At 50.2% G+C, this 14771-nt stretch overlaps 1 long non-coding RNA gene across 1 annotated transcript; it reads right to left on the bottom strand.

The window, feature by feature from the left end:
* Positions 1-9793: 9793 nt before the first annotated feature.
* Positions 9794-11166, bottom strand: LOC122497495. The gene is made up of 2 exons (XR_006301130.1): positions 10962-11166; positions 9794-10453 (listed from the first exon to the last, which is right to left on the bottom strand). It is a non-coding gene; the product is annotated as an uncharacterized LOC122497495 (long non-coding RNA).
* Between the last annotated feature and the right edge of the window lie 3605 nt (positions 11167-14771).

Below are 14771 nucleotides of genomic sequence, written 5' to 3'. Positions count from 1 at the left end.
GAACTGGGTCCGTGGACAGTAAGAGGCTTATGGATCACTTCAGAGAGTCCTTGACCCCTAAAGTTGTAGAGGATGTTTACTTTCGCATATTAGCTTTCATCTGATTTTCAAAGGGGTCCTTGACCCAAAATATGGCCTCTGATGATGCTCCCTGTTCTTATACACGGGAGAAAATGTTTCAGGCAAGATCTGTATGTGAACAGGCGGCTTGGCAGAAAGAGTCTCGATTCTGGCATCAGAGAGACCTGGTTGAAATCGCGTTGCCAGCTGAACTCTACTTTTGGACAAGATACCCAGGTACTGTGACTCTCAGCTGCCTCATCTCTGTAAAATGTGGGTAATAGCATTTGCCCACTCCGCGGTGTTATTGTGCGGATAAAATTCTTCAATATCTGTAAACCCCCAGCACCTGGTTGGTGCTCAGCGGGCGGTACACCTTATGAAGTCCCTCATTGTCAAGGCAAACCAGAGCTGCCTCCCGAGAGGAACCAGCATGCCCCACAGGACCTCACGTCGCCTCGGAACTAAAACACCAGCACGGGCCAGTCAACCAAACCTCTTTGAGCTCAGTGTTTCTTTGCCTTCAGGAGTGAAATTTCTCCTCCAGTGACTTCCATGAGGGCTGACGGAGGATTTCCGTTGACCAAACGTCTAGCCCCGGGCTTCCAACGCCAGCCCTCGCGCACACATTATAAGAGGAGAAAATGGCTTCCACACCCACCTCCACGCTCAGCCCAGATACTGTTTTCTCCTTCCACCTTTGCCAACAAAGCCACTTCCTTGTCCTCGAGGCACCTACGGATCCTACTTCTACTTCCTCCTTGACTTTCATTTCTCATACCTTGTCTGCGCTAGAAACAGCTCCCACTTCCTGCTAGCCCCGCACTCTCTGAGCACTTCCTCCACGGCTGTCCTCTTTATCAGGAGCTTCCGCCCGTATCTCTAGGGGTGCTTCTAAGCCATGCCGCCTGCCTTGACTGGAAAGCCAGCAAGTTGGTAAGCTCCTACCAAATACGCTGTGTGCCAGAGGCCCAGTTGGGGACAGCGGAGACCTGCTAGTCCCCACCTCTATGCAAAATCAATAGAAATTGAGTTTCAAGAGCTTGCTGCCTCATGCTCCCTATCCCCCTGGAATGAGGACCAGGATGAGTGTTCATACTCAGCTCCACCACCAACTGTGAGCTTCAGTCTAAGAGTCAGATGAGACACAGCCTGTATTTGAATGTAATGACAAGCCGGTCACTCAACAGATCTCTCGGCCAGACCAGCCAAGAACTGCAGGAGGGAGAGAACGGTGGGATCCTTTCTGGGAACAATGTTGCTAAGCCCCTCCAACTCCCGTGAGCGTAGAAAGACCTTGAAAACTTGAGGTTCGTATGATAAGATTGTTATATGATGACAACAACAACAACCTGTTATGGTTGTTACCAGGTGCTTAACCTGCATTATTTTTTATCCTTGCAATGGGGACATTATTCTTCTCATTTTTGCAGGTATGGAGTGTGAGGTTCAGAGGTAAATGACCTCCCCCTCATGGTCCCGGTAGAGCCAGGTCTGTCTGGTGCCACTGCCACCGCCACACCCCCTCTCCCAGTGTTGTTGCTTACGGCTCTAGAAGAAGAGTTCCCACAAGCCACAGGGGTCGTTAGATATTGTAATATGATGATGAACCAGGAAGACTTCGACTTTTCCTTTCCTGTTCTTCTAAGGCAGTCCTTCTTTAGGGACATGGTCGAAGAGGCATAAACAGACACCATAGCCAGGGAAAGGGTTACCCGGACCCCAGCTAGTCCCACCTGTCCATAGAGTCTGGAGTCTTCCCCATGAGAAAAGGAGCCCATGTCAAGAAACCCAAGTCTAACGAGGAAGCGACAGCATCATGGTGGTCTAAGTCACTTCCCCAGGAGAGCCGTCCATACCCCAAGTCATCACAGAACCCTCACCCTCAGTCAGTAGCAGTGCTTGAGTTTCTAGACTGACAAATCTGTTGAGTGTCCACGAAAACAACCAAAGTGCAGTTCCTTTCACGGCGGGTTCTGTTGGAAGCCATTTTGCAAAGTTGGAAACCCACGTTCAGTTGATCAGACTGACGGACTTGGCCCTCGGCAGGACCCAGGGTGGCCAATGGCTGAGGCCCCCCCTTAACCCCACCAAGTGTTAGCAGGTGACAGTCCTGACTGGCCCCTCTCAAGGAAGGGCGTGCATCAAACTGATGAACGCTGCAGAGAACTGAAACAAGGCCATCCCTAGGGGCCGTTGGATTTGCTGATGAAGCAGTTCCCCCGAGTGACTGCCTGTTAGCAATGCCACAGAGGGCGTGCCTTCATCAAATCCCCCGAGACAACACCGCAGTGGACGAACACGAAGTTCACCGTCAGCGGGTGTGAAGGCTCTGTTCTGGCAGTTATTAGCTCGTGGCCTCAAAGAGGTTATTTCCACCTTTTGGACCTCTGCTTCCTCCTCTGCAAAAGACAGTTAACAAGACCTCCTTGCAAAGTTTTTGTAAGAACTAATGGGACGGTGTGGGCAATGCCTTGGCACCCGGGAGGTCCTCGATACGGGACAGCTGACCTTACCGCCCCTTAGCTGAACACCCGACACTGGAGCGACCAATTACTAGGCTTCCGAACAGAAAACTCGAGAAGAGGATTCCTCTTTGTAGCCAGGGGATTCTACAGCCGCCAAGTTGTGCACAGGCCCCAAGAGGGGACTTACGGTAAAGAGCACCCCCCACCCCGCATGCACACACATACAACAAAATTAGCATCAGGCTCTGAGGGCCTCAAAAGAATCACAAGGCCCCGGATGCACAAATCAGATGCATTTCTTAAGAGAAGTTAAGAGGTATCTTAACTTCTCTTAATTTCCAGAAGCAGGTGCCCCAAATAACGCTCCCCCTGCGAAGGCTTGAGTCTGAGAGCTACATTAGGTGCTAACAAATTGCCGAAAGGCAGATGATTGTCTCGTAGTTTCTCACCCCCACCCCCTCCCAGCAGGTTTCGGCAACCGATTGATAGTCTCCATGGCAACTGCCAAAGCCCCGCTCAGCTGAAATCCCTGCCCCCTGCCCAGCTAGTAGGATGGTCCTCACTGCTGAGTTACTGGGCTCTTTCAGATCCCTGAACAAAGGTTATTTTGAAATGGCTTACCCGGCTGGGAGCTGAGCACTTTGTCCCTGAAACCAGGTGCCCAGATGACGAGGACTTCCCTTGAACGGTTGGAGCCTTACCAAACAGGGAATCATGGGTCTGATGATTAGAATAATCAGACGGATTGAAACAAGGAAGAACCGTAACCGGGCCATCAACCCGTGAGCACTTTTGGAGACATGTGAGCCCGACAAGTTCTACTGGGCTCCACAAGCAGCCATTGTTTAGAAGGTTTATACAATAGCACCACCTGGGAAAACCCACTTGCTGTCAGGGCTTCACAAAAGCACTTTGCTGAAATCAGCCCAGCACCGCCAGCATAAGGGCAGACCCCTGCCCGCTGCTGGGACTATGCGGCCGCCCCTTGCCATATTCAAGAAGGTTATTTCAAGTACATTTAAGCAGGATAAAAACAACAACAACAACAAAGAGAGGAAAATCACAAACTATGTCTGGCTACAGGGAGTTCGGGGAAGCAGAGAAACCAGGCTTCCCCAACCTGCATAGTTCCCTGCCAGACCGATGACAATGACGGGGATTAAAATTAAAAGAGAAGGGACACAATGACCTTTTTCATTTAACTTCAAGGGCAAGCTCTTTTGGTTTGCAGCCACAGCGGCCAGCCCCTCACCTAAGAGTCTCCCCGGGGATCCAGGAGACATTTCAAGCCTCTCAAAAGAGCCCACCAAATGGCTTTAGAAATAGGACTAACCTTTTGCAAGGTGAGAAGTCTGGCTTCATTATTTATCTTCAGGAGAAAGGGGACAAGGACAAGAAGCAAGATGAGAAATATACCACGAAGAACACCACCAACAAAGTGAGGTAATAGCTTTGAATGCCAAAGAATAATAAATCTGCTCTTCATGCATTCAACAGGGTTTGTTAACTATTACCTCCCAGACACCGTGGGAGTGACCAGGATGTCAAGGAAAATAATCTAGGCCTGTGTCCTTGAGGCGCCCACATGGGAAACACAGACACTAAGCAAACAACGATATTAACGGGGACCGCGGACCAGTACCATACCACGGGTAGGAGCAGGTGATATGGCAACCAACCCCTCCACTCTGAGGTTTAAGGGCAGGGTGATTTTGCTGGAAGGACACGTGTGGAGATAGGATGAGAAAGAATGGTGTTGGAAGCCCAGAAACTGTTGAGTTCCAGCCACATCTTGGGACATAACTTCTACTTCCTTAGTACATTTTCTGAATGCCTGCCACCTGATAGGACAGAACAGTGCAAAGATTAAAAGAAGATGTGAGAGGGGCGCCTGGGCGGCTCAGTCAGTTAAGTCTCTGACTCCGGCTCAGGTCATGATCTCACAATTTGTGGGTTCGAGCCCCGGTGTCGGGCTCTGTGCTGACAGCTCGGAGCCTGGCGCCTGCTTCGGATTCTGTGTCTCCCCCTCTCTCTGTGTCTCTCCCCTCTTTGTGCTCTCTAATGTTTAATAAATAAACATTAAAAAAAAAAAACTTTTTTAATTAAAAAAAAACGATGTTGGAAACCATCCTAAGAATTTTTAGAGGAGATCCTAAAATCCTAACACTTGAGAGCTATTTTATAATGGGCAGACTTGATGTCCTACTGCATCTGGCCACCATTTTTTACCGATTAAAATTAACTGCTATTTTTTTTTAAGTCTACCTGCTTCCTTAAAGATTTTCAAATGTATCTCTGTGTTGTAATCAATTGAGGAGTATTCACCGAACACCTCCCATGTGCCATATCCTGTTTGACATCTATAAATAAGTCTTAAAAAGTGCAACTAAGCAAGAGTATATCAGTGGTATAAATCTCCTGGTTTCCCCCGTTCATTTCTATTCATTTGGTACTCACCAAGTAAGTGCAACTTTTTTTCTCTTCAAGAAAAGATTTAGCCACTCATGCTTCACTGCGTTTTTATTTTCTGTGCAAAGAGACTAACTTACAGTAGAAAGAAGGACAATGGCATTTGGCCAGAGGAGTAAACGTTGTATGTGGGGGCTGGGGTTTTACCATCCTCTGAACATGGATTTCCAAGGTAAAATCCAAAAGTTGACATTTCTGGTATTTCCACCAGGGACAGATTTGAGAGAACCAGTTGGTCAGAAGAACCAATGAAAAGAAAGCAATTCACTGGGTGGCCCAGGCTCAAACATACAACAGAAAGTGCACCTTCCTCTACGCGTGCGTCCATCACTGGCCCTCCCTCGAACCTTCGCAGAAGGGGTAAGTGGCCTTCCGAGGGACTCCATGACAATGCACTGACTCAATTTCCTCCCCCTCTCTTGTCTGGGTTATATCTGGGCACTGGTTTTTTTTTTTTTTTTTCTTCAAGGGGACAGAAAAGAATGCCAAGATTACTGGTGCATGAAATGATTGAGAAATGTTTGCCATTTAAAGCCATTTCACTTCCTGCCTGATACCACAAAGAAGCTTTTTAATAAAGTTAGCCTTTCCTTTTCTTAATGTCACTATGCATGTGGCTTGTTTTGCCCCTTTTTTTTTTGTTTTGTTTTCAAAACTGGGTATGATAAGGAAACACTTGTTTCCACTGCTTAAAACAACCATATTTCAAGACAGTCAATTTCGACAAAACACGTCAGAGGGCATCGTGAGGAGGGCAGGGAGGAGGGGTAAGGCATGTGAGGTTGGCCCGGTGGGAGCAGAAGACGGCAGGCATAGGGACCCGGGTCCTCACCCCGCTCTGAAAGGGCCTGACTACCACCGAGTTCCCAGGGGAAGCTGAACCCTCAGGCCGTGGACAGACAATGAACAGTTAGCAGCTCCCAGGGCAAGGGCCACCCCCCTTTGGCATTTGCCCATACTTATCAAGCCCCATGGATGGCATGTGACTTTTGGCAGCTCCGGCCAAAAAGAAAAACAATTAGAAGAATCGCTTTAAGATTTCCCCAGGATAATTCCTAAAGCAGGGAGAAACCACACCTTACATCGGCACTGCTCCGGCCAGGCCACACTGCTGCCACGAAAACCCGAGCTGTCCATGTGACTCGCAGAACATCTAGTTTAAAATAACTACAGCTACTGCCTCTCCCATCTTTCCTATGTACCAAGTACTACATACACATTTTGTGTACATCTTCCCATTTGATCTTCTTCACAGCTCGCAAGATAGATGTGGCTGACTCTCTACAGATGAGGAAATGCGGCCATAAAGAGGCTGAACGGGTTGATCTGGCCCACCTGATTATAACGCCACACCTAGGGCTGGGTATGCGAGTCCGTGGTCTTGACTGCCACCCACACTGCTCCAAGACTTCCTGGTCTACCTCTCCAATATCAATGTTTGAGCGAGACCCATTCCCAACAGTGTGGCCACACGTGTTCTTTGAGCACTTACTAAGGGCCTACTGTTGAGATGAAGAGAACCGTGCGTGTCCTCTACGACTGCACTCTAACACGGTAGCTACTAGCCACGTGCAGCTACTGATCACTTGAAACGTGGCTAGTCTGCACCGACACGTGTAAAGTGTGAGCTACAAACCAGACTTCAAAGGCGTGGGCTGGAAGAGAGTGAGACATAGCACACTAATAATTTTTCTATGATTGGGTATTGAACCAACATTTGTATTATACGGGGCCCACTAAAATACAGTCTGTAATTTATTTCCACGGGTTTCTTTTTTACTTTTTAAAACACAGCTTCTAGACAGTTTGAAGTTAGGGGTGCGGCTCACCTGGGACTTCTATTGGGCGGCGCTGCTCCCCAGGCTCAGACCTGGTGAGGACGGCGAGGGGACAGAGCTCCACAGAGCTCCTGTGACCCAGGGAGGCAGAGACAGTGAAGCAAGGCCCACAAGGAAGGCCACGGGGATGCCCGTGAAATGCTACACTCGGGCCTAAAGAGCTCAAATATGAAGGTCAAGCCCTGCTCACCAGCAGTCTAGCTGACTGGACAGGCCATCTGCCACGCTCACGGCCTGTCCTAGAGAGACTCGATGACACCCGAGAAAGATAACAGGGACGGGGTTAACAGTAGGACAAACGCTAACAGCAAGAATGTTAGATTCCGTGCTGGACATCAGCATCAGCTCAGATTCCAGCTGTGCTCCAGTTTTCACCTTGATCTCGGCTTTGCTTGTATCAAGAAGTATTCCAGACCTAGACCCTCCCACCCCCTGGGCAGGCGATGTTTTTTTTTAAACCTCACTTGCCTTGTTTTTATAAACCTCTCCCCGGACGTCTTTGCAGACCGTGACATACACGATTTGCTGCCTAGTCGATGTCCACTGCTTCCTTGTTTCTTGCTAGAAGGATCCCACTTCGGTTCAGAGCAGCTGTAGGGTAGGCCCGGGTGACGGCCGTGATTGGTCTAAGCCAGTCTTAACCACATGCTCCTCGCTCTCCGGCCTCCCTGGTAGCAGGGAGCAGGGGGTGTCACCCCGTTCTGGCCAGGGGACCAAAGCAGAGAGTCATTTGTCCGACGGCTTAGGCAACTCCACAGGAACTCAATCACCGCGACCCCACCCTGGGCCCAGTGGCCTATTTTAACTAATTCCCAGGGAGCTCTGTGCAGTCTTTGTCCCTGTGTAGCACTGTGACCATTCGAGGTGGGAAAATGGAGGGCTTACACTAAAAGTTATTGTTGGAGAGCCACACGGAACGTTCTTGTTTTCAGAGAAATGTCACGGTCATGGGGCAGGTTTCTCTTCCCCAGTGCAACATGTATCATTTTTTCACCTCCCTCCCCCAGTTCATGAGAACTTACACAGGATGATTTGTTACTCAAAAAAATAAATAGGGGCACCTGGGGGGCTCAGCTGGTTAAGTGTCTGACTCTTGATTTCGGCTCAGGTCATGATCTCATGGTTTGTGAGTTTGAGCCCCGTGTAGGGCTGTGTGCTGACATTGTGGAGGCTGCTTGAGATTCTCCCTCTCTGTCTCTCTCTCTCCTCCCCTCCCCACTGTTTGTGCTCTGTCTCTCAAAAATAAATAAATAAACCTCAAAATAAATAAATAAATAAATAAATAAATAAATAAATAAATACAATGGTCACTCTCTCACCTAAGAAGATCAAAACTGAATATTTGTTGTTTCCTAAAAAAAAAAAAAAGAAAAAGCACATAGACTTGAAAGTTGCTAAGAGAGTACGTCTTTAATGTTCTCACCACACAAAACAAATGTGATTATGTGAGGTGATGGATGTATTCACTAACCTTATTGTGGTAACTGTTTCCTGATACGTACGTGGATCAGATCATCACCTTGTGCACTTGAAGCTTATGCGATGTTATAAGTCGATTTTATCTCCATAAAGCTGGAAAAAAGAAAACCCACAGCCTTCCCTTTCCTGCCCTGTGGCAAATACCGTTTGGCTGCTCTCCCACTGGCAAGGGTCTCTCATTGCCCGCTGTTCAAAGCCCAGTTGTGCTGAGCTGTGCAGAGCCACGGGCCTTCCAGGAGCAAGTCCTGATTATCCAAGCGGATGGTGGCAGGGCCCGTGCCCCGGACGGGGATCGGTGTAGGGACGGCCACGGGGCTGAATTCCAAACAACTATCCAAGGGGAGGGAGTCGCGGGGAGACTTCTGAGAAAGACTTCCTTCCTCTGAAAAGAAGCATCGCGGCAGGTGGGGCTACAGAAAACACAGAACTGAGTCTGGAGTCTCTTGACGAGAGACATTTATTTTTTGCTCCGGTGAGAGTCCTGAGCAGCTTCGAGTGCCCGGGACAGGGAAGGGGCCTCCTGCTCCGCACAGTTATCCGGACGCCCAGACACAGGCCAGCAGCAGCTACGCCAGCCTCAGCGCGGGCTTCCACAGCCCCCTGGGGGACACAGCCCAGTGAGCCACAGGGGGGGAAGCCTGGTCTACTTTCCTTGACAGCAGCTTCTAGAAGCACAACCCAATGACCCCGTGAGTAGCTGCATCGTGGCTGGCTGGCGGCTGTGAAAGTGCACAAGTAACTCTCCGCTGAGCTCCAGAACTCTCTGGCACCCCCCTGAACCAAGCTCGTGTTGGGGGTGGGCCAGGCGCGCAAACGGTACTCACATTCCTTTGGCTAAACCTGGTCACGTGGCCATTCCTGGCTGCAAGAGACGGTGAGCGATGGGGTCGAGCTGTGTGTCCAGAAAGAAAAGCAAACGACTTTGGCACAAAATGCAAATACACAGCTCCAGGCTCCTGGTGACCAAGTGTTTCAAAAGGGTGACACGGAGCATTCGATCACGGGCAGGACCCTTCTAAGTACAGACGTGATGCACCCTGGCGTGACCCCCTCTCTACAGCTACGCGGGTCGTACACTGTGAATTCAGCTCGGGATGGAGCAGGTGTTGCTTACACGGTGGGTGACCCCAGCCGTTCGTTCCCTGGCCCCTGGTGGGACCTACGGCCCGTGCCACGTTTTCCCATGAACACCCTGCTATTCGAGGCTGTCTTTCTGTAACTCCTTGGGATCAGGAACCACACCACACACCTGACAGGCCTCACCTGAGGGCACTCGGGCACTTTGAGTGGCTCAAGTTGAGCGTCGCTTACTCAAATGATTCTAAACGGTCCGAGTAACCATTTCGCAGAGAAAAAGAAAGCTCGCGGATTTGGAGGGCTGACGGCGCTTTGAAGAAAGCAACCAAACTCAGTGCGGCAAATTGGGTTAAATTTGTGGCCTTTCCTTGACGGCGTCTCCTAAAACCGCAACCCAATGCCTCCGCGAGCAGTTGCATTTTTATTGGATGAGAGCAGTAAACGTGCACAAAATCACCCTCCGCTGAAATCGAGAATTCTCTGGCACCACCTGAACCAAGTTCGCTCGTGCGTTTTAAAACAATTTGCGTTTGGCCCCGTGCCGTGTCGTTCTCGCCGGCATCACCCCCGTGGTGCGAGCGTGGGATCGCCGTAAACTGCACGCGCGCCCGTTGCCAGGATGGCCCGGAAGCTCCATCACGGCCTCCGCGGCTGGTATCACAGCCGGGCCCAGAACACCCTGCCTTCCCGCCAGCTCACCTAACAGCCGCAGCAGTACTTTCCAGAAAGGGGTATGGTCAGGTCCGCGAGCGGCTGCTTCTGAGTGGGGCGAGTCCAGAGGAGGGAACCGGCGGCAAAGGGAGGGCAGGGGCCACGGCAGGGCCACGGCAGGGCCACGGCAGGCTCCGAGCTTCCAGGAAAACACCTGGACCTCATCCGCTCCTTACACGGCTCCCTTTCAAGCGCATCATTTCCTTGTTGGGGGGAGGGAAATGGCATTCGCAACTGTTTGGGGCTCTTCTGCCTCGCAGAGTGTGTCTGGCCCAGGGCAGCCGTGGTCCAAGCACATGGCTGGGAGGAGAGTGGGTACGGAGGGTGGACAGGTAGCCCTCCTCCACTCCACTGTGGAGAGAAGAGGGCGACAACAGTCTGTCCGCAGGCGGATGGCGAGCACCCTTCCCTGACCCCCTTCTTTTCCTCAGCACAAAGAGACCCCCACCTGCCCCACCTGGCATGGGCCCAGGGGGTCACACAACACAGCTCTTACATAAATTCATGCAAAGCTCGAAGAAGAGAGTGGTGAAAATGACTGTGGATCTATTTATCAGGTGAAAACACACACCCAGCCACACAGGTGCACACACGCACATACACACATACTTGCACACACACACACACACATACACACACAGCAGTTACAGGGCATCTATTACGTGGCAGGGACAATGCTAAGCCCCTGTTATGTATCATCGCCCTTACGATCCGGCAGGTGCTATGGTTATCCCTATTTGACAGGTGAGGAAACTAAGGTTTTTAGAGGTGAGGAGACCCATCCAAGGCCGAAGGTATTTAAGCAGCAGAGCTGGGAAGCCAGCACGGACTTAGCTGAACCTAGAGCCCATGCCTTTACCTGCTACTGTCTGCCAGCCGCAGGACCCCACAGGGACGATGGCTCTCCCGGGCTTAGGGCTCAGACTCACACAGGTCCCAGGCAAAGTCTGCAGCATCTGAGATGGGGGTCATACATGTTCTGTAGAGAAAATTAGGGGAAAACAGAGTACTTTTTTTTTTAATGTTTATTTAGCTTTGAGAGAGAGAGAGGGAAAGACAGAGGGGGAGAGGGGGAGGGGCAAAGAAAGAGGGAGACACAGAATCTGAAGCAGGCTCCAGGATCGGAGCTGTCAGCACAGAGCCCGACGCAGGGCTTAAACCCACGACCTTCGAGATCATGACCTGAGCAGAAGTCAGGCACCTAACCGACTGAGCCGCCCAGGTGCCCCGAAAACAGACTACTTATAAAAGAAAAAAAAATTCTAAGTTGTCTCATTGCGCAGGTATAGCCACTCTCCCGTGTCTTGGTGGTATTCTTTCTAGTCTTTTTATGATGATACACACACACACATACACACACACATAAAAAATATATGCTATTTATACATGCTTCTACATGATTGGGCTCACACTATACTGATAATTCTATATGCAATAGCTTAAACGTAACATTCCAGAATAAACATCTTCCTATATCCTGAACTACTCTTCAATATGATTTTAATGGCTTCAAAATATTTTAAAATATGTATGTACATACCAGAATATATTTAGCTATTCCTCTACTTTGGACATTAAGGTTGTTAGTTTCCAATTTTATACCTATGTCAGTGAGATTAAATTTTAGAATGAAATCCTCAAACCTAGATCTTTACGAACACATCGAAAGAGTTCCTGGGAAGAAATTGCTAGGAGTTAAAATGCTGAGTAAAAGGCTGTGAACATTTTTAAGACTCTTGATCAATATTGCCAAGTTGCTCTCTAGGAAGGCATCACCACGTCATGCTACCTTTGTCGGTTGCTCCATGAGATCGGTTTGGATTTTACTTATGTACCTGGGAATTTTCAGCTGGCGAAGTGAGGACCTCACCTATCACTCCCTCCTCTGAACTCACACATCTGTACCCGTTTGCATCCGTGCACACGCAGGGACTGTGCTCTGTAACGAGGTGTCCAGTGTGGGGAGGATCGCAAGTACCTTCCCCGACCAGCCTGGGGGGCCACCCCAAGGAAGGGGACCCCAGAACTACTCCCTGGATGCATGGGGAGACACCGGGCAGCACATGTGCCTTGTTCATCCATCTCTGCCGGACACTCAGCACCTGCTGTCCCCCTGAGGCCCGGAGATTTGGGGAGACCCCCGGAGGTAGCACTGTGCCCTGGACAGCGGCCTTCTGGAAGCTGACAATGACAGCAATAAGACGCCAGCTTATTTGTTCGCAAGCGGCAGCCCTCGATGGCAGAGACGTCGGTGACCCCAAGTGACCTGGTTTGTGGGGGGACTTTGGGGAAATGCCAGAAATACTTGGGGGGCACTCTGGGAGGAGCCTCACGGTCTCGCTCAGGTAGCAGCTTTTGAGCCAGTTTGATATCCATCATTTTTCTGAATTAATATTCATAATTTTCCTCCATAATTTGGAAGCATTTCCCTGGTTTTTCATGGCTGGGATGCATTCGCCCATTCATCCGCATATTAGAAGGCTGAGTTGCTGACCTTTGGATCATGGCGTCCTTACCTCCAGTAACCCTGGTAGGGAATGAAGGGCCGGGGGGCTGCCAGGGGCTCAGTTGCCAGCTTGTAAACTCTGCCTCCCAGTCCACAGGCCTCAGTCCCAAACAGAATCTCTATCACAATGCTCTAACAGCTAGGACCCAGGGCTAGCTGTGAGCGGCATAATTCAGCAACTACAAGAACACTGAGATCGTCAGAGCAAATTACAGTCAGAGGGAGGACAAGTTTAGCAAAATTAAGAATAGTGCTTTAATTTACACTTCCCTAAAAATATAATTGTTTATTTAAGAAAGCTTGTTGCCTTGTTAACAGAAATTAGCAGATGAAAATGTATTTCCACTCCAGAAATGTATTGGAAGGTTCACAAACCCAGCATTATATAATAGAGACAAAGTCTAATCGATATTCTGACCTACGAAGGTGAGAAATCAAAGCACACCGCTTTTCCTTAAAGTTCAAGGCTTAAAGAGGGATGTTTAGAAGGGAGGTCCGAATTAACACAATTTGTATGGCATTATCTGCCTGTGTTTTCTTCCGTAAACTCAATCAGCACTCACCCTATGTTCTTCCCCTGCGTATCCAATGACCTAATAATAACAATGATAAATAGCTACCGAGCAAACATTATTACTAGAATGTCTTAGCTCATTTCATCCTTACGCCTCCGTGATGCGGGCAATATTATTATCCCCATTTCACACAGAAACAACTGAGACTCAGAGAAGTCAAATGGCCCACCCAGATTCAGATATTTGGTAACTTGCTCAAACCAGGCCTTGCCTAACTCCAAGGCTCATAGGCCTACACCCAAGCGTGCCAAGCATTTCCGCCTACGAGGTTAAAGGTCACTGGGTGCCTAGTCTCTTCGAGGTACTTTAGAACCCAGCAACCTCACCCCACAGGCCTCCCCATTATAACTGAGAAAACCACAGTCGGGAGAGAAGCCAGGGACAGGCCCAGGCAGTCAGGCCCCCAAGCCTGGCTTCCGCCATTTTGAGTTAGCCTCACAGCACAAACCCCCTCGGGGACTTTTTAAATGCTGATGCCCAGGCCTCGGCACCAGGGATTTTTATTCCATTGGCCCAGGGTAGGGCCTGGGCTTCTGCGTGATTTTTTCAATCCTTGGAAGATTCTAATAGCCCACCGGGCAGAGGGCTAATTACTATCACACGCTTTTCTCATTCCTTACAAATGTGTGCTGAGTGGTCCCTGTTGCTGTGCCCCGGTCAGTGGTCAGGGACCCACTTGCTGCCCTCCAGGAGTTGCCAACGGGTGGCAGGCTGATTGAGCCACACCCAATGTGAGGAGTTTCCCCGCTGGGGAGATCCAGGGCACCAGGGAGGTCACAGGGGTGAGATCTGGGCCACGTACTTTGGGGAGGAGTGGGGATCGTCAGGGAAGGATACATGGTGGGGGGGGGGCACTTTAAGATGGTAAGAGTTAGCCGACGGAACAAGGGAGAAAAAGAAACCTATCTCCCCTGCTGCGTACCGCTAAGCAGGCAGAGACAACACGGCCAGCTTCTGCCCCCCTCTGGGTCCCGCTGGGCGTGGGGAGGAAGGAACCTCTGCCCAGCGGCCCAGAGGACCTCCACGCACCGGCCCGATTGCCTCATAGATGAACGCCACCAGGCAAGACTCACAGAGTTCAATTTTCACTTCAGCTCTACGAAGCAAAACGAGGATCTGGGTGGCAACAGAATTGCTAGAGATTTTTCATTCTAATTGGGAAACTCACCCAGAGAGGCTACGAGAGCCCAGACTATCCGTCTCTTGCTCGGTAAGACCCGGCAGCCTTCCCACCCCGCTCGCCCCGTGGGGACAGATTAGACCCAGGAGGCCTAGTAGGGGTCACGGGAAGCCTCCGTTACACAGAGCAGCTCCCACGGTCGGAAAGAACGGGATGACTTCCTATCAGCGGCTCAAGGTCCAAATCAATCACCTCCATTTCAATTCCCTTTTCTCATCAAACACCGGCGGCGAAACGGCCCCGCCTCATCAGATTCCTGCGGCAATGGATGTTGAGACTACAGAAATTGAGAAATAGGTCACCCCGTGGGGTGGGAAGGTTGCTATGTGGTTTCATCTAACTAGGTTGCTGGAAAGCCCCCGTGCCCACAATTAGCCCCTGAGTCACCAGATCGCCGTGGAGCGGTAG

Source organism: Prionailurus bengalensis, chromosome A3 (assembly GCF_016509475.1).
Source record: "Prionailurus bengalensis isolate Pbe53 chromosome A3, Fcat_Pben_1.1_paternal_pri, whole genome shotgun sequence".
Classification (NCBI taxonomy): domain Eukaryota; kingdom Metazoa; phylum Chordata; class Mammalia; order Carnivora; family Felidae; genus Prionailurus; species Prionailurus bengalensis.
This window is presented reverse-complemented; position numbering and strand designations above follow the sequence as displayed.